The sequence below is a fragment of the Protopterus annectens genome, chromosome 11.part0 (assembly GCF_019279795.1).
Source record: "Protopterus annectens isolate FY-2018-M chromosome 11.part0, PAN1.0, whole genome shotgun sequence".
In the NCBI taxonomy this organism is placed as follows: domain Eukaryota; kingdom Metazoa; phylum Chordata; order Ceratodontiformes; family Protopteridae; genus Protopterus; species Protopterus annectens.
In genome coordinates this window covers 77580005-77605180 of record NC_056745.1, presented here as the reverse complement: position 1 = coordinate 77605180, position 25176 = coordinate 77580005, and positions in this window count along the sequence as shown.

Below are 25176 nucleotides of genomic sequence, written 5' to 3'. Positions count from 1 at the left end.
ATGTGTACACAGTCCTGACAGTCTGTTAACAATGGCCAGACATACACAGGCATCTCACATGTACAGTTCACCTCAGAAAGTACAGGCTCAGGACTCATATCTATGGCCTCTTCCCTGACATGTCTGTGGGTCTTCTACATCACTGGGATGGTAGCAGGAATGAAGGCAAGAAAAAATTATAATAAATACGTCCGAGTCTCATTAACATCTGGGCAAAGCCTGACATCATTTGGGAACAGAGGCACAAAGAAAGGGGTAGAGTGGACATATTGCTGTCATACACTGAGACTTTTGCTTATGTTACTGGGTTTGTTGTAACATATCCTTTATGAAGAATATGACATCAGAAATACCAATAGATATATCTATTTTAATTACTTGTATAAAATTGTTATGATATTTCTCTTGTATGTTAAAACAATAAACCTGTTTTGAAAAAAAAAAGAAATACCAATAGATGTGAGTATTTACTGACTGTATTCCCCAGAATTCCATGACTGATTTACCAAGGACACCAACTGTCTAGGAAACAGACAAAACATAACAGGCAAACATGTGGCCAGTCTATGGACAGCATGCCAGTGGAGAGGTATGTCAGAGACATATCACTGTCAGATGTGAAGCCACTCAGTAAATGCATGCCCACAAAAACCCTATCAATCTATCAACCCACCATGTGCATAGCAGCACTGATGACATAGAATCTGTTCACAATTCTGGAGATATGTCTCCTATGTTGTTGGGCTGTATCCAAATGTCTTGTCCTGTGAAGTATTTCCACCTACTGTCTGTGAATCTGTAGCCCACCACCTCTGTAATACCTCTCACACAGGCAAGGAAAAGGGGCAAGGCCCACACTAAGGAATGTCCCATATATCGGAACTAGCAGCAGTGCCCAGGCCCACAGCGCAATACTATCCCTACATAGTGGTATGGCCTTAGCAATACCTGACATCTGCACATCTGCACAAAAAACAGACAGAAAGTAGATAGCTAACAGATTATGCATTAGGATGAATGTTTTGAAAGATAGAAGTCTGAAACTGAAAGTTATGTCATTACTACAAGACAACAGCCATCAATAACATGTCTTAAACACATTGTAGTCTACAGTTAATATCATAATAGCAGATCAATATCCAGTAGGAGATACATAAAAACATACAGAGCAAACACCAAGAACAAAATAGTCAGTACTCAGAGTCCCAGCTTTGCATGCAGGGGTGTATGGTTCTAGTACTACGATCTGCAATCTAATTTTACTTGAAAAAGCACTGTTAAAAGTACTAACATAGTGATACAATAAGTGTTAAATTATTTTTGTCAATCAGTGCACTGTAGCTAGTGTAACATGCAAGTGTGACTGCATATAAAATGGGATACTACCCGTGTATAAAACAAATACAAAGAAAAAAGGTTGTGGTACTACCCATGTATACCCAGGTGTCCCATACAGTATAGTCACACCCCTTGCTACTGTAATGACAGCAAATAGAAGCATGTTATGTACAGTAAGATAAATACACTTATTAAAGATGTCATTACCCTGCTATTTTATCAGACTGTAATGTTACCAATGGTTACCAGAGCTGAGCTATGCTTAGCAAGTTTAAGTATTGCTTAAATGTAAATGTTAAGCAGATTTGTGCACTGGTTAGCGAACCATATTTTAGCACCACTTACCATCATGCAAACCCACTCAAACACACTTAAAGCCGCTCAAAACTGCCTTAATCACTCTGTACCCAACAATCCTTGTTCTGCCTAGGAACAAAATAAACAGCCCTTGAACCCAGAACCCTGCACGCAATAGCCAAAGCACTTTACCAGTAAGCCACCTCAGACACATGGTTGTACGATGTTTTCTCAAATATACCCTTCATTACAGACAGTTTACAATAGGGAAGAGACACTGTGCAAGTAGGAAGGATTGGTATCTACATATATATATATATATATATATATATATATATATATATATATATATATATATCTGAAAAGAAACATATACATAGAGAGTGAGAGATAGATATGCATGGAGATACATATATGTGTATAACAATATACAGATATAGTACCAATGCTGAGGTATATATATATATATATATATATATATATATATATATATATATATATATATATATATATATATATATGTATATATATATATATATATATATATATATACATATGTGTGTGTGTGTGTGTGTGTGTGTGTGTGTGTGTGTGTGTGTGTGTGTGTGTGTGTGTGCATGTGTGTATGTAAGCAAATATATACATATATACATAAATATAATATATATATATATATATATATATATATATATATATATATATATATATATATATATATATATATATATATATATATATATATATATATATATATATATATATATATATATATATATATATATATATATATATATATATATATATATATATATATATATATATATATATATATATATATATATATATATATATATATATATATATATATATATATATATATATATATATATATATGTGTGTGTGTGTGTGTGTGTGTGTGTGTGTGTGTGTGTGTGTGTGTGTGTGTGTGTGTGTGTGTAAACAAATATTTATATATATTTATTTATATTTTATCTATGTATATATTTACATTATATATATTTATATATATATATATATATATATATATATATATATATATATATATATATATATATATGTGTGTGTGTGTGTGTGTGTGTAAAGATATATATATATATATATATATATATATATATATATATATATATATATATACATAGATAAAATATATATATATATATATATATGCATACATGTCTCAAAATGCCCACACAAACATACGCTGCTGATAAACCACCCATCACCCATAGCTGTGGCAGGATGCACAGCTGGATACAAAAGGACCCATGACACTCACATCTGCCCCCCCCCCACAGTCCAAATAACAGTACACTGCTACAAAATCATGATAGCCATATGCAATGGCCAGACATGCAACAACCTCTTAGCAAAACAACTAAAATGACTGAACATAGCAAATAGAAATACAACCAGACAGTAAATCACACATGTTTATTGTACTCTGCTATCTTGACCAAAGCCTTCAAGGAGTAAAAAATTACAGGAAATACTTGCCTTAATCACAAAAAGCAATTAACACTTAATTACATAATTAAATTCACAGCCCCCAATTACACTCCTCATTTAACCCCCTAAGGGATAACGTATCACATTTAATATTAGTAGATTGATTCTGTACATAACAATTGTCCTTTTATGAATGTTTCTTCAAACTGAGGAGCAGACTTATTCTAAAACAGTACCTTGGAACCCCCTACTGTTCCCGTGGTAAGATTTATTAAATTGTACAGCTATAGAACTGTCTTCTTTCTTATCAGTAATTATGTCTCATATGCTCTAACAGCCTAGTTTTAAAACACATGTTACTCTCCCCCACATAACATATGTTACAAGGGCATCTAAGAGCATTCTCCATACACCAACCTCTTGAATGTACAGACTCCAACATGTTTTCCAGCCTTTCCCCTAAGCAGGAATGACAGCACTAAATAATGACAGACCAGTATACCTATCAACCTCCTACTATATGACATCTGGACAAAGCCTGACATAATTGGTGTACAGAGACACAAATACATGGCCATACATGAAATATTGTTGTTATACACTGAGAAAGTTGCTGGTGTTACAGGGTTTGTTGTAACATATCTTTTCTGAGGGATATAGTCAGAAAAAGAAATGGATGTAATCATTTACTGACTGCAATCACCAGAGTATGCTATTTATTTTCCAAAAACAACACCTGTCTTGGAACAGACCAAACATAGCAGGCTAACCTGTGGTCATTATGTGGATAGGCCTACAGTTGAGAGCTACGCAGAGACAGAACTTTGTTAGACTGAAACCCATGCAGAAGTAGCATGTTCAGACAAACCCTGTTAAGCTAGCAGTATTCCATACATACATCAGCAATACTCACATAAACAAAGGAATGCAGAAAGTCAGATGGTAGTGGAGTTTGTGAAAAGGGTGGACATGGCAGTGGTGAATACGTATTTTAACAAGAGGGAGGATCATAAGGTGACATACAAGAGTGGAGGAAGATGCACACAGGTGGATTATATCTTATGTAGGAGGGCCAGTTTGAAGAAGATTGGAGACTGTAAAATGGTGACCGGAGAAAGTGTTGTTAGGCAGCATAGGATGGTGGTTTGTAGGGTGAGGTTAGTGATCAAGAAGAGGAGGAGGAGTGTGAGGGCAGCACCAAGGATCAAATGGTGGAAATTGAAAAAGGGTAATTGTGAGGTGGAGTTCAGGGATGAGTTAAGACAGGCACTGGGTGGCAGTGAAGAGTTACCAACTAGCTGGGTAACTACAGCAAAGCTAGTAAGGGAGACAGCTAGAAAGGTGCTTGGTATAACATCTGGACAGAGGAAGGATGACAAGGAGACATGGCGGTGAAATAAGGAAGTACAGGAAAGTATACAGAGAGAGAGGTTGGCAAAGAAGAAGTGGGACTGTCAGAGAGATGAAGAAAGTAGACAGGAGTATAAGGAGATGAGTGCATGGCAAAGAGAGAGGTGGCGAAGGCTAAGGGTAAGGCATATGAAGAATTGTATGAAAGGTTGGACACTAAGGAGGGAGAAAAGGATCTGTACCGATTGGCTAGATAGAGGGACCGAGCTAGGAAAGATGTGCAGCAGGTAAAGGTGATAAAGGATAATGAGGGAAACATACTCACAAACGAGGAGAGTGTGTTGAGGAGATGGAAAGAATACTTTGAGGGGTTGATGAATGAAGAGAATGAGAGAGAGAGAATGTTGGATGATATGGGGATAGTGAATCATGAAGTATAATGGATTAGCAAAGAGGAAGTAAGGATAGCTATGAAGAGGATGAAGAATGGAAAGGCTGTTGGTCCAGATGACATACCTGTGGAAGCATGGAGGTGTTTAGGTGAAATAGCAGTAGAGTTTTTAATCAGATTGTTTAATGAAATCTTGGAAAGTGAGAGGATGCCTGAGGAATGGAGAAAAAGTGTTTTGGTACCAATTTTTAAGAATAAGGGTGATGTGCAGAGCTGTAGTAACAACAGAAGGATTAAATTGATCAGTCACAGCATGAAGTTATGGGAAAGAATAGTGGAAGCTAGGTTAAGAAGGGACGTGATGATTAGTGATCAGAAGTATGGTTTCATGCCAGGAAAGAACATTACAGATGCAATGTTTGCTCTGAGACTGTTGATGGAGAAGTACAGAGAAGGTCAGAAGGAGTTGCATTGTGTTTTTGTTGACTTAGAGAAAGCATATGACAGGGTGCCTAGAGAGGAGTTGTGGTATTGTATGAGGAAGTCAGGAGTGTCCGAGAAGTATGTAAGAGTGGTGCAGGATATGTACAAGGGTAGTGTGACAGCAGTGAGGTCTGCGGTGGGAGTGATGGATGTATTTAAGGTGGAGGTGGGGTTACATCAAGGATCAGCTCTGAGCCCTTTCTTATTTGCAGTGGTGATGGGCAGGTTAACAGATGAGATCAGACAGGAGTCCCCATGGACTATGATGTTTGCAGATGACATTGTGATCTGTAGTGAGAGTAGGGAACAGGTGGAGGAGACCCTGGAGAGATGGAGATATGCTCTAGAGAAAAGAGGAATGAAGGTCAGCAGGACTAAGACAGAATATATGTGTGTGAATGAGAGGGAGGATAGATGAATGGTGAGGATGCAAGGAGTAGAGGTGGGGAAGATGGATGAGTTTAAGTACTTGGGATCAATAGTTCCAAGTAACGGTCTGTGTGGAAGAGAGGTGAAGAAGAGAGTACAGGCAGGATGGAGTGGGTGGAAAATAGTGTCAGGAATGATTTATGACAGACTAGTACCAGTAAGAGTATAAGAGAAGGTCTACAAGAGGGTAGTGAGACCAACTATGGTATATGGGTTGGAGACAGTGGCATTGACAAAAAGGCAGGGGTTTGAGCTGGATGTGGCAGAGTTAAAGATGTTAAGATTTGCATTGGATGTGACGAGGGTGGACAGGATTAGGAATAAGTATATTAGAGGGTCAGCCCAGGTTGGAAGGTTTAGAGACAAAGCCAGAGAGGCAAGATTATGTTGGTTTGGACATGTGCTGAGGATGGATGCTAAGTATATTGGGAAAAAGATGCTAAGGATGAAGCTGCCAGGTAACAGGAAAAGAGGAAGGCCTAAGATAAGGTTTATGGATGTGGTGAGAGGACATGCAGGTGGTTGGTGTGACAGATCAAGATGCAGAGGACAGGAAGAAATGGAAACAGATGATCCACTGTGGTGACCCCTAACGGGAACAGCCAAAAGAAGATGATGACTCACATTCTGCCCCTAAGTCTTGAACCTTCTCCACCTTTCATTTGGCTTGTCTCCACAAGTCCTGTTGTAAGAGGTATTTACTCACACACCTCCAGGATGTCTTCCTCACAGGTAAGGGGATAGGGCCAATGCCCACATGGAGTAGTCAATTATAGGAGTGTGTTGCCAAGACATTGGCTATTGGAAGAACTACATAGCTGCTCTGCATGCAGTTAGCAAGTGGGGAACACCAATTGGTGTACAGGCCATCACCTGGTCATGAGCATTACCTACAAAAACCATGTTGCCACCTATGCAAACCAGCTCTATCCCTGTAGTACACAGATAAAGAGAGAGAACGAGACAATGAAAGAAAGAAATGAAAACAAAACAACTAAAAACAAAAACCGGAAAAGAGTAGAAAAAAAGAAAAGGTAAGTGGAACATGTAAGCATGTAACTGAATGTAGTACTTGGTCTGTAATAATGGGAAATATGATTTGGAAGAATATATGTCCCAACCAGACTTGCTGTACTAATGTCCTGCTGAACAAAAGCTATGGCCATAGCATCCAGACCTCTCTGCAGTGGGAGAGATCACAGCCATACCTCTCAACTGTACAGATCTTCACACAATGTCCAGATCTTCACATTATAGTTTTTTTTCTGTTCCTTCTGAAATCTGTAAATTTCTGGCAAAGAGCTGAGGACCGAAGTCATCGAGTAATGAAAAACACATGAGTGTATGACTCCATATCCTTAAGAATATTAATGGTAATGCAAAATGCATTATTCTAGAAACTTCCTAAGTTTGTAACAGGAATATTTAAAGTCTGGCCCTATTTAACCCCCCATCATTTTAGGCTTTGTCCAGATGTCTATCTGATGAATCTGGGCATCTTGGGGCAATGTAGAAATTGCCTCATGTACACAGATATCCCTCTCCTCCTACCACCCAACACTACAACCTGTGAGAGATGCACTTTTCTAGCCAAACTGGAGGTAAAGCTCTCTCCAATCAAGACTGAACTTGACTGTCAAGAGGAGAAGGTAAACACTTGCACCACACCACACTCATCACATAGTCTCACTAAATCTACACCACCAAAATCCACACATAGAAACACAAAAACATTTGTGGAGCCTCTCAGTAATAATCTGCTCAAGCAACAGAGACCTCCAAAGCAGAAATGCAAGCAATCTCCACCCCCCCAACACAACCCAAATGACACATAGCCCACAGACTCAGTGTGCCACTCAACCACAGCCAATAAGGCAAAACAACGTACCCAACACACTAGTCATAGGTGACTCTATAGTCAGGCACACTGATGTCCCACTCACCAGACTAAACAAGGAGAAGGTTACTGTCAGCTGCCTGTTGGGTGCCAGGATCCACCACATAACCCACGCACTCAAGTCACTCCACAGAAAGTACTAATATGACTCTGTCATTGTCCATGTTGGTGTGAATGACCTGAGACGTACCTTCCTGAACTGCATGAAAAGAGACATGGAAGAACTCTCCAATCTTGTAGCCCAGGCAGGTATGACCCTAGCCCTGAGTAGCATTCTGCCATCACCCAGAATGATGCCGCAGTACAAGGGTGAAATGATTGACTTCAACAACTGGCTAAGCTTCTGGTGCCATTCTAAAGGAATCCAGTATCTGTCTGCCTGGGATGACATGGTCGACAGACCGCGGTGCTTTGCCAGAGATGGCCTGCACCTGTCACCCCTGGGATTCTGGATACTGGCTAAGGTTCTTGCTGCCCCTATAGTGCCTTTTTTAGGCAAGGTTCAAATGACAAATTCACCACCATAACAGGAACAGGCAAGCTAAAACTGAGGGTGACGCTACTCATTGCTAGAAGTCTAAATCTCAAAATGCACTCACTCGAGGCACTCCTTAAAAATGGAGAACATCAATATCTGTGCAGTGACTGAGACCGGGTTCAAGGCTCCAGAGAGCACCCCTGCACTACCAGGCTATAACTCATATCACACTTTTTGGCCATGTAGCCTGGACCGGAACACCAAAGGCAGAGGTGTGTCCATATTCATTAAGGATATCCACACCTCCAGACTAGTTGCTCAGCATAATGCAGCTGAGGTTATCCAAGTGCAACTAACTCTGGGCAAAGCTGCAATCCAAATTGTAGCTTGTTACAGATCACCCACCATGCCCCAGGATTCCCACTCCTCTTTTCTTGATGTACTGGAAAATATTAGGGTTCTACCAAACACCCTAATAATGGGCGATGTTAACTACCCCACCATTAACTGGGAAAACTACTCATGTACTAACTCCTTCACTCAACGCTTTCTGGAATTCATAAACTCCAACGCCCTGGATCAACTTATCCACACCCCCACCAGGGGCAACAATATCCTAGATCTAGTCATTACCAACATGAGGGACTGGTGTTCCACACCAGAAGTCAGCGCCTCATTGGTCCAATCCAACCATAAGCTAATTACCCTAGATATCCACATCCTGCCCTCACCCCTCATTAAGGAAACCATAGTAAAAATTTTCTCCAAAGCCAACTTCATGTTTCTTAAGACAGAAGTGGTGAACTTCATGACACCCATGCAGATAGACAATACAGTTATGACTACTGAATCCTACACAATTGCACTTTATAAGCACTTACATGAGGGTATGAATCATGCTATTCCAAACAGAACCAAGACACTATCCTCCAAAAAAAGGAAGCCGATCTGGTGGTCCCCTGCCATAAACAAACTGTACAACAGAAAGAAGAAACTGTTGCAAAAGGGAGTAAAATCCCATGAGTGGAGGAGCTCCCTGGTCAGCCTCAGTAAGAAGCTGTGATCCCTGATAAAATCCTCCAAAGATAGTTATGAAAACAAAATCACCACTGATTCTAAAGACAACCACAAAGCATTCTATAGTTATGTCAAGAATCTCAATGGCAACACTCAGATCTGCTCTGAGTTACAGCACAATGGCACTAAATATAGAGACCCAACTGATATTGCCAACATCCTGGCAGATAGGTTCAGTGCTAACTTTACACTCTCTCACCCCCTAAAGAGCCCATCTCTATTCCAGACGAATGCAAAGTACCTGTAATCACAGCTGCACAGGTAAAAACCACACTCTCCAAAGCAAAGAACACAGCATCCATGGGACCAGACAACATCCCAGGCTGCATTCTACATGAACTACAGAATGAACTGGCACCCCACCTAAGTACCATGCTCAATCATAGCCTCACCTCAGGCTTTGTGCCTGATGAATGGCACACAGGGGTGGTTATCCCACTCCACAAGGGGGGGAGCCACCATGGACCCTGGGAACTACCACCCCATTAGCCTGACGAGCCTGGTCTGCAAGGCCCTGGAACGTATCATCATGGAACTTATAAACAAAGACACTGGTAATCTCCAAACTCTGGACCCCACCCAGTTCGGGTTTGTAAAAGGCAGATCATGTCTCCTAAACCTGATAGACTTTTTTGAAGCAGTCACCAAAGCCGTAGACAAGGGTAAGGTGGTTCACACAGCCTGTCTAGATCTTGCCAAGGCTTTCAACACCATCCCCCCACTCTGGAATTATAGATAGACTCACTAAACTAGTTATAAATCCCTATGTCACAAGACGGGTTGCCAAATGGCTCACTGACAGAACCCACACTGTGAAAGTAGCAGACTCCAAATCCGACTTCAGACCAGTGACAAGTGGAGTACCACAGGGTTCAGTCCTGCAGCCTCTCCTGTTTGGTATCTACTTCTCTGAAGTACAGGCTAACACTGAAGGTCTTTGGCTAATGAAGTTCGCAGATGACTGCAAACTAGGAGCCATAATTGAAACTACTAACAATGTGGACATCCTAGAAAAGGGCCTCACTGAGACAGATGCCTGGTGTCAAAGCCATGGCCACAAGCTCAATGCCAAAAAGTGCATTGTTATCCCCTTTGGTAAAAACTCTTTACCCATGAACTACAACATAGGCGGTAGTATACTTAACACCAAAAGTTTGATAAGAGACCTTGGGACACAGGTGGACAGTAGTCTCTCCTTTGATAATAACATTGCCACAGTGGTCAGGAAATCCTTCTACATGGCACACCTCATCACAAAAGGTTTTTCATCCAGAAAAAAAGTGGTCATTGTTCCCCTCTACTCATCACTCATTAGACCCATTATAGAGTACAACGCCCCTTTTGGTATGTACCTCACAAGACATCTACAACAACTGGAAAGGTCACAGAAATACCTCAGAAAGAGGATTACCGGCCTCAAACAGATGCCCTACACAGACCGTCTCAAAAAACTCCAGCTTTACTATGTCACATATCGCCTACTCAGAGGTGATCTCTGCCTAACATACAAAGCTATGTCAAACCCGGAGCTGTTGGACATGCTCCACTTAAAGAAATCCCTCCAAGCTACACTCTCTAGGGACCTAAACCTTGTCACCACAATAAACAGAACATGACGGAGGGATAGATTCCTGTCCCAGAGACTTCCCATACTCTGGAATAAACTAACTATCTATATCAAACAAAGCTCCTCATTAGCACTCTTCAAGAAAAATCTTGATGATTGGATGGGAAATAGGAAACTCACCCCAGGGATCACTTCTGTGTCTCTGCTCAACAGTGGCACAGGAAAATAATTTCCTTGGGTGGCAAAAGCCAGGGTACCTTTTTGGCTGGGCTTGTATAGGCCCCAGGGCTGATAGCCTAGTACCTACCTATGAACCTATGTGATGTAGGCTGAGAGGTAGGTTGAGAGGTAGGATCACAGCTCAGGAACCTGACTCACCCTGGGAAAGTACAGATCACATATGACAACCTCTGGGGTGTCTGTCAAATAGTTGTGACTGCGCCACTGCCAGGCCAGTTAATGGGATGCTGTCCATATCCATATGTTATCTGTGAATATGAGTATGATACATATTTGTCTTGTAAATCTAACAGACATATATAGGGCATGTGCATAGTAAAGTACTGTTGCAGACATGTGTTGAACTCTGTGTGATATATTGAATTAATAACATTCAGCTGTACAGTGTTCTGCTGGACAATAAGCACATTTGAGACTGATATCTGTAGTCACATACACATATACCTGTGTTATGTCAGCCAAACTATTGACAAGACTCTGAGCAATGACAACATAACATAATAGCCTACTTATGGCTGTTGTTGCTCTTCCAGGTTAAAACAGTGATGTCAAAGCCTACTGTGCAATCAACTTACTAATGTATGGTGCAACTATATTAATACAGTATCAATAATGATGTCCCTTTTGTCACCCATTTATGTGTGCCATTGTCCAAATGTAGCAGCAAGACTGTAAATACAGTGTGCCATACTAACATAGAACAGAAATGTATACCAGGTATCCCCTGAGCACATGTATGTATGCATATGTTCAGCTGGAAGGCACAAAACTAATAACATGGGTGTCAAGCAGTCAGATACATAGGTTGCGCATGTTGCACATGTGTGTAATATCAGTTTCAGTCCATACAACAGACATAAATGCGTACAGCTACTGGTCGTTGCATTTCCCTGACACTGATATGGGTACTAGAATAGGCATGATTATCAGGTAGTAATCTTAGAAGTGTCCAACTGTATTATGCCCCTCTGTCCATGCCTACCACTAACAGCTATATCAACACCTATATACAGTGGATATCACAAGTGTACACACCCTTGCTGGAATGCCAGGTTTGTGTGCTTTATGAGAATGAGACCACAGAAAATCATTTCATAATGTTTCTCATCTTGAATGTGACCCCTAACCTGTACAATTCCATTGAAAAACAAACAAAGGTGTTTCTAAAAAGGTGAGCAACTACTGCCAAGTGAAGATGTGCCATGATGTTAGAGTCCAAGCCAAGACAAAGGAATGCTGTAACCATCTCAACAGGTGCATACACAACATATCAGTTTAAGGGTGTGTACACACAACATATCAATTTAAGGGTGTGTACACACAACATATCAGTTTAAGGGTGTGTACACACAACATGTCAGTTTAAGGGTGTGCACACTCATTCAACTGGCTTATTGTACTGATTATTATTTCCATATGTTTTCACAGACCAGATTGTTATGATTTCAATTGAACTGTACAGGCTATAGGTCACATTAAAGGTGTGAGTTGTTTTGAAATGAGTTATTGTGGTATCATGTTTCAATTGCACAAATACCAGGCATTGTAACAGGGGTGATTACCCTTTATATCCACTGTAGCTATATGGACTCAGCAGTAGCTGACCTGTATAACCAGCCTCCACCAAGGTAGAGTAATCCCCTTTGGTGGACAGCAGCAATACACAAACCACATAATAGGTTGCTATATTGGCTGTACAGGGATACATAGGTGCAGACAACAACTTGGAAGCAAGTCCACCTCCATCTGAGCAAGCATGTAAGTTCATTGGTGACTTCCTGTAAGGCTGACTATGACTAAAAATAAGATATATCCACACCACCAATGACAATTGCAACAGTGTCACCGCATACGTTGTCAGTCTTAGAGGCAAAGACACAATTCACCCTGTACTGGGGGTAAAGCACACCTCATACACACATGCCATGGATAAAGGCAACCTGCATCAGACAGGTTAGGTGGGACCATTGCCACGCTGCCCACCCCAATTGTATAGGGGGATATGCACATCAACCACACTCCTCCCCTCAGCAATGGTGAGCATGTATATATTGCCTACTGATAGCAACAACAACAAATCTCCATGGGACATAATAACATCACTGTCTGCCTCCTACATGAACTCAGGCATGTGCTCACAGCTCCATCACACACCACAGTCAAACACAGACCTGCCAAAATCCACACACCATCCATATGGAAGATGGCTACTGTCATCCCTCTACACAGAAATGACTAGAGAATATGCAATTAAGTGTCCAACACTGGGGGGGAGAAAGCTCAGGGCCAGGAGTGTAATGCAAGCTGCTATAGCCATGATAGATTGGAGGGTTATGCTGTAGCTTGGATTATTTGTGAATAATATCCACTGTTGATGTGCAATTTGACAACCGTATGAGGTCCTGTGACCTTTTTCCTGATTATGTCTTCCAGGTAACATGCAGAGGGCTCACCTACCAGCATTCTCTGTTGGGGAAACTGACATCATCACTTAATATATGATCGAGCATTATGGTCTGTTATTTGGACGGATAGCACAAGATGTGTGGGAGAGGACCACCCTGTGGAATGATCTGGTACACAAGGTAAATGATGGCAGATCTTATGAGCAGGTGCAGCATCGGTCCATTGACGTCATCCACCATGCCTGTCAATGGACTGCTGATGTAGCAAGGGACTGGCTAGCCACAGGTGGGTGCCCAGCCATTCAGCCCCCACTGACACCCACCAAAGAGCTCCTTGCCAACCTTGGGGCAACCGCCCAATGACTAAGCCATGAAGTGAAGGAAAGCATTGTGGAGGTGGGTTGCAACCATACACTGGACAAGGAGCGTGCAGGTAAGGGCCCAGTGGGGATTACTACACTAATGTATCAGCAGACATACATGTATCTGCATTGTAAGTACATCCATGTGTCAGGTCTGATTGCAGTTGTGGATGGGATTTTCTAATGCACAGAAGTGCATATCTATGGTGAGGACAGAACATTGTGTGTTACTGTGGTTAGTACTGTAAATGTGCAGACATGCTGCATCCATCTTGTACCAAGGCCACATGTGAGTCTGCTGTAAATACCTCCCTCCCTCTCAGAACTACCCAGGACCCCCTGATCTGCATATGGGACAGCAGCCTGAAGCTGGTGAGTATGACATTGTTCTGTTGTTGCCTGGAAATACTCCAGACATGTGAACGGCATGCATTTTACCATGCACACAGCTATCAGTAATAGCTTTATTGCTTTATGTAATAGCTATATTGCTTTATGCACATGATCACTTGTGGTGGGGTTAACGGCATTGCATCACAGTGGTCACCACTGGGGCCTATCTGATGTGAATTCAACATTCCTGTAGCATACCTCACAGCCTGTCAGTGCCAAGACGTCTGGACAAAGGCCAGAAAAATGGGCTGGACAAACAGCCTAAGGTCGGGACGTGTGTGACACATTAGTGGTATACAGTGTATATAAATTGTGTACACAACCCTGTTAAGATGCAAGGTGCTCCTGTTCCATGCAAATTAGAACCACAATATGTCAGTCCACACCTCTTCCAGCCTTTAATGTGACCTATGACATGAACAGTTCACTTGCAAAACCAAGCATCTGGACTCATATATTGCAGCTACAATGACAGCCACCTGTGAGGGTGGCAGATGTCATATCAGCATGATGTTTCAGTCAGGTATAATACCTCATGCTGCCATATGTGTCAACACACTCACTGTGACCTGTTTGGCTACAATATCGCATGCATGGGCATTGTTAAGGCACACAGACCACTTCAAATCATGTATAGGTTGCAAACATCTGAATATTCCAGACACATCTGTACAGAGGACTGTGCAATAGTTTAACTTGCTGCATTTGAAGCAGATGCTGTTACCACACTATATAAACTAATGGCAGTGGGAAGTGGTCACCAGCCGTGTATGGTACACATAGCAAAATGGTATAAGCCACACAAGATATGATCCTCACACACAAGCAGTTGCCAGTATTGGGATTAGAACGTCTGCCTATCTAGGTATTTCTACTATAGTGCTACGCAGTTATCAGACATGCCACAGAGCTTAGACATTTCCACTTACTCCAAAGGTACTTCTAAGGTGGATGACATCAACATGATTACTAAATTGGAGTGAGGGGAAGTGTAAAGGGTAGTACACAGGTCAAAATGGTGTAACCCACCCACTAAATGAGTCTCACACAAACACATCCAAACAGTTACCAGTCAGGAGATTAGAACTCCTGTCTATCTATTTATTGTTACTACAGTGCTACACAGTTAGCAGACATGACACAGAGCTTATACATTTCCACCTAATCCAAAGGTACTTCTAATGTGGATGACATCAACAGGACTACTAAACTGGAGTGAGGCGAAGTGTGAAGGGTAGTACACAAGTCAAAAATGGTGCAACCCACACACTACATGATTCTCACACAAATGCACACAAATCCAAACAGTTGTCAGTAGGAGATTAGATCGCCTTCCTATATAGCTATTGCTACTATAGTGCTATGCAGTTATCAGCTGTGCCACAGACCTTATACATTTCCACCTCCTCCAAAGGTACTTCTAAGGTAGATGACATCAACAGGACTACTAGACTGGAGCAAAGGGAAGTGTGCAGGGCAGCACACAAATCAAAATTGGTATAAGCTACACACACTTCCCAGGAATAAAATTCAAACCCTTACCTATGTAGTTATTGTTACTACATCATCACACATTTATCACACACACCACAGAGCTTATAGGCAGAACAGTCTCCAAACATACCTCTAAGATGAGTGACATCAGCAGCCATTGAAAAGTATTAATATTTGAAATGTACCGGCTGTGTATGGACACAAAGTACTTCAACCTACAAATATACACACACACTCACACAAGCAGCCACACTTTTGCAATTGCCAAAACTGAGATTAGAACTCCTACCTAAGTAGCGTTTTGCACTGCAATATCATAGAGTGATCACAAGGGCCACAAAGATTAAATGCAGGAAAGTTGTCCAAAGGTATCTTTGAAGGTGAGTGACATCAGCAGCAGTGCTAATGGAGGGGTAAGAGAAGTGCGATGAGTGTGAATGGCCTCAAAATCATGTTTCTACAAAGACACACACACACTTGCACACAAACACACACATTTTCACAGTTGTCAGGACAGGGATTAGAACACCTACCTAACTAGTTTGCTACACTACAGTATTACGCAGTTATTGCAAGTGCCACAGAGTTTAGATGCTGGCGAGCTGTCCAAAGGTATCTTTGAAGGTAACTGACATCAGCAGCAGTGCTAAAGGAGGGGTAAGGAAAGTGTAGTGAGTGTGAATTACCTCAAAATCATGTCTCTATGAAGACACACACACACTCTCTCACACAAACCCACACATTTTCACAGTTGCCAGGACAGGATTAAAACTCCTACCTACTTAGTTTCTACACTATACTATCACACAGTTATCGTGAGCACCACAGAGCTTATAGGGCTGCAAGCTGCCCAAAGGGTTATTTCAGGGTGACTGACAGCAGCAGGAGTGCTAAAGTTGGGCAATGGGAAGTGTAATGAGTGTGAATGGTCTCAAACTCATTCATCTAGAAACACACACACACACACACACACACACACACACACACACACACACACACACACACACACACACACACACACACACACACACACTACATTTGACAGGACTGAGATTACAAATGCTACATGAATACGTATTTGTACTATAGTGTTACACAGTTATCACAAGCACCACTGAGACAATAAGGCTGAGGGCTAACAAAAAAAATTTCTACTGTGAATGACATCAGCACATCATGTGATGTAGGCCAATGGGATGTGTACTGGGTAGGAAAGGCCTTATAATGGGATTCTCTCTGTCGTTGTCTGTCTATCTGTTCCCCATGTCTCTGTGCGTGCGTATGTTTGACATATTATATTATGTTGGCTTTAGATATATGTGAGTATTCCTATCAAATGTGTGTGTGTGAAGTATAAATGGTGTACAATTTGGTGGGTTTGCACAGGCATCTGCGAATAACAGATATCTGTAGTTCACTGTGTTGTCAGCAGTGCACAGACTTCTGCGAATAACAGATATCTATAGTCCATTGTGTTCATAGGTTAATAAGTTCATAGGTTCATACTAGGCTATCTGCCCTAGGGCATTTATAAGCCTAGCCAGAGTATGTTTGGCTTTCGCCACCCATTTTAAATTAATTTTGCTATGCCCTTTTTTGAGGTTAATATACTTGCCTCTGTCTAACAGTGACACAAAAGTGATACCCGGGGTAAACCTATGATCTCCCATCCACTCATCAAGATTCCTCTTGAAGAGCGTCAATGAGGGACTCTGCCTAACCTGGACTGGGATTTTATTCCAGAGTGAAGGGAGCTTCTGGGTTATGAATCTGTCCATCCAGCATGTCCTATTTATTTCAGTGCTGAGATTCAAGTCTCTCGAGCGTGTAGCTCGATGGGATTTGGATTTTTTGAGGTGCAGCATGTCCCGTAATTCCGGGTTGGACATGGCTTTATACGTCAGGCACAGGTCGCCTCTGAGCAGGCGGTATGCCATTGAGTAGAGCTGGAGTTTCTTTAACCGGGCAGCATATGGCATCCGTTTGAGCCCTTTGATCCTCTTGGTGAGATACTTTTGGGGTCTTTCCAGTTGCTGCAGGTGTTTGGTAAGGTACATCCCAAAAGGGGCATTGTATGCGATTATGGGCCTGATGAGGGATGAGTAAAGAGGCACGATGACCTACCCTAATCTAGATGTGAATCCCTTCATGATTAGGTGGGCTATATAAAATGTTTTTCTAACCACTTTGGCCACGTGGTTATCAGTTGAGAGATTGCTATCAACTTGGGTCCCCAGGTCCCTAATTACTTCTTCTGTACTTAATGGATTACCACCTATGTGGTAATTTGTGGGCACTTTGTTTTTGCCAAAGGGGATGACTATACACTTTTTGGCATTTAGCTTGAGGCCATGGCTCTGGCACCAGTTGTCTGTTTCTATGAGGCCCTTTTGGAGGATGCTCATGTTGGCTGGAGATTCGATTATGGCACCCAGTTTGCAGTCACCTGCGAACTTGGTCAGCCACAGTCCTTCCATGTTGGCCTGTACCTCCGAGAAATATATACCGAACAAGAGCGGTCCCAGGACTGAACCTTGTGGGATGCCACTTGTAACTGGTTTGGGGTCTGACATGGCTCCAGCAATTCTAATCATGTGGGTTCTGTCCTTGAGCCAGTTTTCAACCCATCTAGTGACATAGGGGTTTATATTTAAGCTGGTGAGCTTATCAATAATGCCCGAGTGGGGTATTGTATCAAAGGTTTTGAAGAGGTCCAGGTAGGCTGTGTGGACCACCTTCCCTTCGTCAATGGCCTTGGTGACTGTTTCAAAGAAGTCGACCAGGTTTAAGAGGCAGGATCTGCCCTTAAGAAAGCCGAACTGGGTAACATCCAGTGTCTGTAGGTCTCCAATATCTTTATTTATGAGGTCCATGATGATAATTTCCATAGCTTTGCAGACCAAGTTAGTCAGGCTTATTGGGCGATAGTTTCCAGGGTCTGTTGAGGCACCACCTTTGTGGAGAGGGACCACTGTTGCTGTACGCCAGTCTTTGGGTACATATCCTGTAGTAAGGCTGAGATTGAACAGTAGTTTTATGTTTGGGTTTAGCTCTTCTTGGAGTACATGTAGGACGCAGCCCGAGACACTGTCTGGTCCCATTGATGCTGTGTCTTTTGCTTTGGAGAGGGCGGCTCTTACCTGAGCATCTGAGATGTCAGGGGGCAGCACTCTGCTGGGATAGATATTTGCCCTTTTGGTGGGGAGGGGGGGAGAAGTTTGCACTGAATCTGTCAGCTAGGATGTTGGCAATGTCTGTGGGTGTATTTTTTGTCATTTTGGACTAATTCTGAGCATATCTGGAAATTTCCACCCAGGTTCCTAACATAACTAAAGAAAGCCTTGTGATTATCCTTAGTGTCCTGTGCAATTTTTCTCTTGAAGCTGGCCTTAGACGATTTTATGAGTGCCCTTAGTTTTTTGCTAATGCTGATCAGAGATGCCTTCCCTTTTTGGGATTTTGCTCTATCATGTAGTAGCTTCCTCCTTCTACTGTATAGTTTGTTTATGGCTGGGGTCCACCAGACAGGACGTCTGCCTTTGGAGGATTGGGTCTTGGTTTTATTTGGGATTGCATGATCCATGCATCCCTGAAGGTGTTCATAGAATGCATTTATAAAGGATTCTGCGGTCTGGGCCGTATTTTCCACAGGCCCGGAGGCTTTGAAGGATTCCACCTTGGTTTTGAGGAGTGTGAAATTTGCTTTAGAGAAGTTTTTCATTGTGGTTTTCTGGGCAGGGGGTGGGGTCGGGATGTGAATATCCAGTGAGATCAGTTTATGGTCTGATCTTACCAGTGAGGGATACACTTCTGGTCTGGAGCATAGAGTCCCCATGTTGGTGATGATCAGGTCCAGTATGTTTTCCCCTCTTGTGGGAGTGGTAACAAGTTGTTCCATAGCATTTGAGTTTATGAATTCTAGGAACCTTTGGGCTAGGGTGTTGGAGCTAGAGTAATGCTCCCAGTCTATGTTTGAGTAGTTGAAGTCGCCCAATATAATGGTGTTTGGAGAGATCTTCATATTTTCCAGTGTTCTTGGGAAGGCTGAGTGGGGTTCCTGGGTTTGGGAGGGGTATCTGTAGCAGGCTATAAACTGGAAGGCAGTTTTACCCACTGTTAGTTGCACATGGATAGTCTCTGATGCTTCGTGCTTTGCCACCAACCTGGAGGTGTGGGCATCTTTGATGAATATCGATACTCCCCCTCCTTTTGTGGTTTGGTCCAAGTTTTGGGGCCGAAAAGCATGGTATGAGGTATAACCTGGTAGTGCTGGGGTGCTCTCTAGAGCCCTGAGCCTGGTTTCTGTTACTGCACAGATATTGATGTTCTCCATGCTAAGGAGAGTTTCAAGTGCGTGCATCTCGAGGTTTAGACTTCTGGCGTTGAGTAGCATTACTCTTAGTTTCTTATCCCTTGTGATACCTATGGAGGTGGGTTTGTCTTTTGAGCCTTGTCTAAAAAAGGCACTATGGGGGTAGCAAGAGCCTTTGCCAATATCCGAAAGCCCAGGGGTGACAGGTGCAAGCCGTCCCTAGCGAAGCATCGTGGCTTGTCGAGCATATCATCCCAGGCTGACAGGCACTGGATCCCCTTTGAATGACACCAGTACTTAAGCCAATTGTTGAAATTGATCTTCTTGTCTTCATATTGTGGTATCATTCTTGGTGAGGGTAAGATGCTACTCAAGGTCAGGGTCATACCAGCCTGGGCTACATGCTCAGATAGCTCCTCTATGTCTCTTTTCATGTAGTCCAGGGAGGTACGTCTCAGGTCATTCACACCAGCATGGACAATGACTGAGTCATATTTGTACTTGCCTTGGAGTGACCTGAGTGCTTGTGTTATGTGGCGGATCCTAGCACCCGACAGGCTGCTCACCGTGACCTTCTCCTTGTTCAGCCTGGTGAGTGGGACGTCAGTGTGCCTGAAGATAGAGTCACCTATTACAAGTGTATCAGGTGTGTTGTTTAGCCTTAAAGGCTGTGACTGTTCGGCACACTGGCTTTGTGAGACATGTGTTGCACGTGTTTTGTTTTGGGGTAGCGGTTGCTTGGCTGTCTGCTTTGGAGGTCTCTGCTGCTTAGGCAGATCTTTATTTAGAGCCTCCGAGTATGTTTTTGCGTGATTATGTGTTTGGTTTGCTGTCGTGGTAGGTCTATGTGAGACTGGAATTGTAGTGAGTGTGGTTTCCTTCTCCTCCTGACTGGTTATGCCAGTACTGAGTTGAGAGAGCTTAGCTTCCAGTTTGGCTATATGGTTGCATCTCTCACATGTGTTGGAATTTGTTGGGAGGAGGAGAGGATTGTTTGTGTACATGAGGCAGTTGTAACATTGCCTCAGGATTCCCAGATTCACCAGCTGGACCGGAGAGGAGATTGACTACTGACATTTGGACATGCTAGAATAATATTGGGAATTCCTTTATAATTGAAAACAAGGGCCAATGGGGAGTGAGGGCGTAGTGCTTTTCATTTTCAGTGCTGACATATAATTGCTTTAGTGAGCAAGTGCCAGGTAACTTAAGTGCAATGTGTTACAGGTAACTTAAATGCAAAAATGACAAACAGTAACTTTCTTTCAAGTGAAACAAGGAAATAAGTACAGTAAGCAATGCAGATATCACTAGGGATCCACAGAAGTGCTGTGAAGCTGCGTTTTAGGTGGAATTAGATTTCATGTCAGACATGGGCTTCATTTCTCTAAGTGTAGGAGCATGCCCAGTATGACCTTCTATATTCAGTTTGTGCATCCATGCCAGGGAGAGTTGAACTTCAGTTCAGGGTTTTGTGTGCTACAGCTACATCTAGCAGCCTGTTTCTGCAGGATATCTGTAGATAGATTGCAAATATGGAGAAACAATGGGTGTAACATATGGGGCATACTGTAACTATTGCTGTCTGTGCTGCTTGTGTAACATGGTTGGTTCTAGCATAGATTTTCTGACATATGTACTGTTTTACACTGTGATGTATCATGTTTTCAGCTACTGACAGATATCATGCTTTGCTCACAGTTATTTACCAGGGAAATACAAGATGAATGAAGCTGAGACCAATATTCTGAGGCATAGACTACACATTCTGGCACACTCCTGCCATTGTGTAGGGGTAGCTACAGACAATAGACTGCTGGTTCTGTATAAATGGACCAGCACCTTGGTAGTATGCTGGCTGGGGATCCCCTTCTTGTGCTTTTCTCAACTTAATGGAATGACCATATCCTGCTGGGGCCATACCTCTCAGCTGTACATGTACACCCAGGTTATCCAGAGGCAGGACTCTTATATCTAGTCAGATTATCTTCACATTGTGGTTTACAAGCAGTTTTGTGGCTGTTCATTCATGGGTTTGCAGTCAGGGGGTAGTATGGGCAGACATTAGAGTTTCAAACTTCACACACTCCATAACATCCATGCTTCTACACACACTCTCTGTTATTCTCGCCTCTTCCTAACATTTATCCCAGTAGTATTTATGGCCTGGTCCACAGTTCTTGCAGTAGGACATGGGGAGGCATGCTACTGGCATTTGTCAGCATAGCCTTGCATTTGCTTTCTGTTTACTGTGCTAGGTTGTTAGTTAGGAACCATGACATTCCATACATTGGCACTATGGTGAGGCATGGGCCTTTGCCAGAGGACTGTAGGCAATTTGAGAGTGCTGCAGGCCATCTGTAGCAGGCCAGTGCATTCTGTCAGTCATATGTTCCCAGGCTGCAAGCCAGTGGATTACTCTGTGGTGACAGTGGTAAGTGGTTGAGGTCTTCCTGTCAATCCTTCCTTTTAATGCTGATCCACAAGTCTGGATGTGAGCAGATTGCTGCTTACAGCTGGGACACACCTGCATGGGACACATATTCAGCATGCAGCATCATGTATATATTCCCATACAGAGATGGGTTCATGCTGCACTCATTCCCTACAGCAAGGATATGACCTGTGATAAACCTGTGGCTGATGGTGGGGGTGAGCTGGGTGCATGTGTGATATGGAAGCTACTGGCACCTGACTCACAGATATACCTGGAACATTCCCCTTATGCTGCCTTGTGTGTGGACATGGACAGCCTGTCATTACTTTATAACTGTTCCTTTTGTGGTCTGCCAGTGATTGGCCAGACTACCAGTATTCCATACTAGAGGGACAATTAATGTGATGCTAACCTCTATGTATAATTCCAAACTTGTGTGCAGTTGACATTTATTTTATATGCACTCTGTGTAGGGTACTTCCACCTGTTTTCTGACAGTGACAGATATTGACATCTGGACAGTGACTATGTACAACTGCTGACATGGGTGTAGCTGAGAAGCAGTGTGGTTGCCACTGCAGTTGTTGGAACCTGACCCTGTCGACCACCGTACTGTACCTAGGCCACTGAGACACAACCATCCAGGCCTACATGCTAACCACTTCCAGGCAATATTAAACCCACAACAAACTTACCACACTGACCCCTGCATATTGTAGACATGCAGCAATCTATCATGTTGATTGGAACAGCTCTGGAAAGCTGTGCTCCATTGATATTACTCCTCAAACTTAGATTTTACTGAATTTCTACATGGGATTGTGGGGGTGGGGGGTGCACACCTGAAGACTTTAAACATTTGCAATGACTGTACTGGTACTTCATTTACTCTGTTAGCTTCTATTTCATATTGTATTGTGATCTATCATGCAGAAAGGAGGTAGAGTACACATGTTAGATTTTAATGGCATAAATTTCAGTTTCAGACTTCTTACCCTTCAGAAATAAAATGCAACTGCCAGACCTTTTGTAGTATGTCTGTGTAGGTCTGGAGGGGGGCTGTTCACCACTGCTATCATTTGGGGGCCTTAGACCGGCCTTTTATTTATGGTCATCTGTACATGTCCTGCTGGGTGAGACTGGTGGTGGGTATGTGACCCTCATTGACTTCCATGTGTGTGACCTATTGACGCCCACAGTTATTTGGGCCACCACATGTACTGCAGTGGGAGTTGTCACTTTGTGTACTACTGCCTAGTATGTTGACACCAGTATTTGTTATGACTTTCCTGCTGTCCCATATAGCTGTCATCTGTCTGCTGCTATCCCATTCAGCCCCCCAGTTCCCTTGCATGCTTGCATCCATACCATACATACAACTATCAGAACATACCACTCCATTCAGTAACTGATAGGAAGGGTGACTTACCTTGTTGCTGGGCCAGTACTGAGGACGGTGCTGGAGGGCTGACTATGTCGGATGCATGCAGTACACTCCCTATATATGGTAAAGCACAGGTAGTGTCATGTTTGGCATCCATTTTACTGTATGTGTGAGTCGGAGAGAGGTATCAGTCCCTGGGTCCTTACAGTATCAGTATGTGTGCTATGCATTGCCTATTGCAAGGACAGGGCATACTGGGCATGCCTCCATCTGCCTACACGGCCAGGCCCCAGAAGTTCCTCCTCCAAGTCCATCCATGCCTGTGGTGGCCTTGGCAATGATGGGGGAACTGTGTGGCCCCTCTCCATGCTGTTCTTGCTGCAGCTGTTTCCACAGGATCATATTGTGTAGCATGGCGCATACTATGAACATTTGTCCATATGTAGCTGGGGTACTGCAAGGCTCCACCAGATATGTCAAGGCAGCAGAACCATGACTTGAGCATCCCAAACACACACTCTACAATGATCCTGGTTTGTGCGTGTGCCTCATTATGGCATTCTTGTGCATTTCTGATGGGTGTCATCAGCCACGGCTCCAATGCATATCCAGCATCCCCCACTAGATGGCCATATGGTATGCCCCCCTGGCAAACCCCTGATACAGCTGTGAGGAATGCCAGATGTGGGAGTTGTGATAGCTTCCAGGACTGCCAGCACACACTCATTCATGATAATGCCCTGGGCATCACTCATGACCTGGTAGTTGATGGAGGGGAAGCCCTTGCGGTTTATGTAGACCCAACCCCGCTCACCAGATGGTGCACTGATGCAGATGTGCATGCAGTCTATAGCACCAGCTACCTCAAGGTATTCTGCTATGTCTATAGCACCAGCTACCTCGGGGTATTCTGCTATGTCTATAGCACCAGCTACCTCGGGGTATTCTGCTATGTCTATTGCACCAACTACCTCGGGGTATTCTGCTATGTCTATAGCACCAGCTACCTCGGGGTATTCTGCTATGTCTATAGCACCAGCTACCTCGGGGTATTCTGCTATGTCTATAGCACCAGCTACCTCGGGGTATTCTGCTATGTCTATAGCACCATCTACCTTGGGGTATTCTGCTATGTCTATAGCACCAGTTACCTCGGGGTATTCTGCTATGTCTATAGCACCAGCTACCTTGGGGTATTCTGCTATGTCTATAGCACCAGCTACCTCGGGGTATTCTGCTATGTCTATAGCACCAGCTACCTCGGGGTATTCTGCTATGTCTATAGCAAAAGCTACCTCAGGGTATTCTGCTATGTCTATAGCACCAGCTACCTCGGGGTATTCTGCTATGTCTATAGCACCAGCTGCCTCGGGGT